The sequence below is a fragment of the Trachurus trachurus genome (genome assembly GCF_905171665.1).
Source record: "Trachurus trachurus genome assembly, chromosome: 6".
Lineage (NCBI taxonomy): Eukaryota > Metazoa > Chordata > Actinopteri > Carangiformes > Carangidae > Trachurus > Trachurus trachurus.
Window position 1 is genome coordinate 14936907 of NC_139897.1, and position 3906 is coordinate 14940812.

Below are 3906 nucleotides of genomic sequence, written 5' to 3' on the forward strand. Positions count from 1 at the left end.
AGCGCTACATCTTCAGGGCATTATAAGCAATACACTGACTCACTATTCAGAAGTCTTGCCAGACTGGTTAGCATGCTAACTTCAGTAGAAAAAAATTTAGATGTAAGTAAAACAAGAGTTGCTGTTGCTTTTCACTACTGGAAACATCTCTCAGTTAAAATGAAGTTTGTAACTAAACTTGGAACCCTTGTTTCTTTTAGATGGGCAAGTAAACAGCTGTTAATGCTTATGTTGGCTAAGAAGCAGTTGCAAATCTATAATAAAGGTCCTTTAAAGCTGAAGGTTTAGAAAAAACAGCATCATCACATTTCATACATGGTCCGCTCCACCTCTATAGGAACAAGAGCTAGATGTAATTATATCCTGCATGATAATTTCCCCATTCATAGTTTGATGTCTTCTTGCGAAAGTCTATCAAGCTCTTGTCTTACAGAAAAGCCTCCCATATAAGTTACAGCAGTGTTTTAATGGACATCATAGGAATAATAGGCAATACTGTGGCAAGGAGAAAAGAGCCTTTATAAAATCCAGAGAGGTGAAAGAAATCCATGACAAAGAGAAGAACGTATGAGAGAATGTATAACAGCAAATGGACCTTAACCTGTATGCCATTTCTCACTTTGAACATAAAAGGTAAGGAAAATGAAATCAAAGGGATAAAAAGCAGGAGGGAAGGTCCATTCTTGAGTTAGTGATTTCAAATTTAAGTCTTAAAATGTTCAGAAGAGAGTAAAACAGACAAAGCTCAAAGCAACCCACTAGTTTTGTACATGTTCATCTGCGTGTGCGACATGCCTATCTAAGATTTGCATTAAACCGGCTCCTGATTTCGCTGTGCATTTTAATGTCGTCCCTGCCACCTCAGACTGTGAGATTTTCATGTCAAAATCTATATTTTCTTCCCACTGAAATATGGGCTGAAATTTGCCATCCACCCTTGGCATCTCATAAACAGTTAATTTCTGAATGTAACCCTAGGTGGCCAGGAAGGGGAATAACGATCTGTCAAAATACAGCTCAGGTCCACAAGGCTTGCTTTCACTCTGGAGGGCTAGATATGTGAAGTATATAATTGCATGCACTGTCTAACATTTATTACATTCAGTACACCATTGCGGTTTGTTTATCGTAACATACCAGGCAAACAGAGTTAATGTGTGCCTAAGCAAATATTTGCAGCACTATATCAAATTCAGCTACCAAATTAAAGATATCAGAGAGGCCAAATAGGGTCGCGTGTGAAATAACAGACTTGTTAGGCCATCCGCTGTTCCGTACACAGATTGCCCTATCACACGAGTGGTTGAAGTGTTTGCACACAGAGCTTTGCCGCCTGCAGGCTTATATATCACACTGTGCCTTATTAAGAGCTTTAACAAAATCTGGCTTTCACTAGCCCCCCTTAGTCACCACTCTGAGGGCAGCAGTCTTCGGGACCTCTGTTTGTACACAGCCCCGACTTAACGCCTGGTCCTCCTAAACAGATTGGGGCAATGTACCTGTGCTTGATAGATAAAAGGCAAGGATGGGGATAATATGGCTGCATTGTATAAAGTGGTCTAAAGTGATATGCCTCCTGTAAGTGGTCTAAGAGATCAGACACACTCGGCTTTATTGGATGTCATGGCCTGATGTGATTTAATTTCATTTTTCAATATAATGAACTGCCCGTTGAGATGTGCCCCACAAAATCCTTCACATTAACTGCAATAAAATTCAGAAAAAGACTTGTATTGAAAAAAAAAATTTTCCTCTCATTTAAGCCCAGACTTAACAGTAACAAGTTCTGATAACCATGAAGAGAGCATAGGGATGGTCCCATGGTACAAGTTCAGCTGTCAGAGAGACAAGTCATTTACTTCTATGCAAAAGTAATGAGCAGTGCTCCAAGAGAGTGAAGCACTGACCCATAAATTGATTATCTCCAGCTGCACAGTGACCCACTGGAATGACTTCACTGTAATCATTGAAAGTCATGATGTATGCTGGGTGTAGCCTGACTGTGTCCTATTCCTTCAGTCACTGAAATAGAGGACTCCATTTTATTATAGCATGCTGGGAATTCCCCTCCATTTCCTCGTGCTCTTGACCTCCCACCCTCCATTGTATGTGCGAGGAGAGGGTCTGAGGCCTGAGTAGCCCGTGCAGCTCTGCCAGGCTGACAGATCGGTTCGTCGTGCCCTCTGCTGCTCCGTCTGCACTGCGGCTCCATTGTTCTGCCCTCTCAGGCCGAGCCGCGGGGCAACTCCTCACCATTATGTTTGACAGACCTGCAACCCGATACCATGGCAGCAGGCGCCGGACCTAGTCCCTGTGGAACACTGATGCAGCATGTATATGTACAAGTGGGTGTGAACATGAACTTTTAATGTAATCTATACCAACAAAACAAGTTTTTGTTTTAAATAAAAGTGAGATTAACTGTTGTAAATATATGAATTAATGAGTGGCTTGTAGCAATAAGGACCATGTAAATAGTTCACTATCACACAGGAAAAATGAAGATGATCCAGGCGCACGAACAAACCCTACACTACACTGTTGTAGGATGTATATCTACAAAGGCCCAATGCTCCTATTTAGTAGCAAACTATGCGCTCGCAGTCACATCTTTACTGCAACAAGAGGAAGACTGACATCTTATCTCACCTCCACAGAGAAATGGAAAAACTGAGCCTGAAGAAGCCTATAGTGCAGACACAACACAACAGCCTATACACATCAAAGCAAGCCCCAACCAAGCTGAGCATGCCGTTGTATGTCACTGAGGAATAGTCCTCTTTTTATGTAACACACAGATGATTAAAGAGTTCAACACAGCAAGCAGACTAATGACTCCACTGGGTTGCAGGGGAACTCAGGAGAGAAGAAGGCAGGGCCTCTGGAGAATACTTGCCGAAACGGGGATAGGTTCTAAAATATACAAATTTATTCATCAGAAAGCAGTCTTTTTATGTCATCGATGTGTGCGTATGTGAGTGTGTGCAGGTGGCAAAGAGTGAATGTGAGCGAGGAAGGCAGAGGGGGAGAGAGAGAGATGAGAGAGAAAAGACATAGCTATCTGATAGTATCAGCCTCCTGTGAGCTAAAAAACATCAAGTATACAGTTACAACCACCAACACATTTTTGCAATAATGTTAGCTTCACTTTATTCTTTTTTTTCTAATGGTATAATGGATATTTTAAATATCATTAATAAGTTATTTTGTGCCATTTAACAGATTCACCGTGGAGTTTTTTCTCACTTTATCAGACAACATGATGGAAGATATAGTATGTACATACAGTACAGAGGCAGACCTTTTTTTCCTTTGGATAAACAGACACCAGTGAATCCCTCGTGAGAGGTGACAGAGTGATGAATGGTTGTAGTGTCTCTTGGACAAAGTGCAGGAATTATTGTCAGTCACTATAGGAGGGGGGATTAATGACCGCAACCCAGTGGCAAAGGGTAATCATATGAGATTAAGAGAGGAGTTATTCTCAGATATAGAAAGTGCAAAGTTTGACCCTATAATCAGGTGTAACAAGGATGAAATGAGCGCATCAGCAGCCATTCTGGTAGTACGAATGTCTCAATGCAACGCTAAGAAACTGTTCAAGTACATTTTCATGACAATGGAAAATGTAAAAAGATCTTAAAAATGACTTGTATTCAAAATTTAAAGTAGCCTATTCATCAAATATATAAAGAAATATGTATCACTATGAAACACAGTGTAAGTTATGATGTTATTCTTGTGTATTCCATATGTCTAAATACAGTATACAATATGTTTGGACAATGATGGACTACCATTAGAATTCTCCTGTGCTTTCTGCTGCTGTCAGAGACAAAGTCATGACCCTGGGTTGGCTACTAGAAAAATTGAGACAATATTTCCTTGTAATTTAATTTGTCTCAA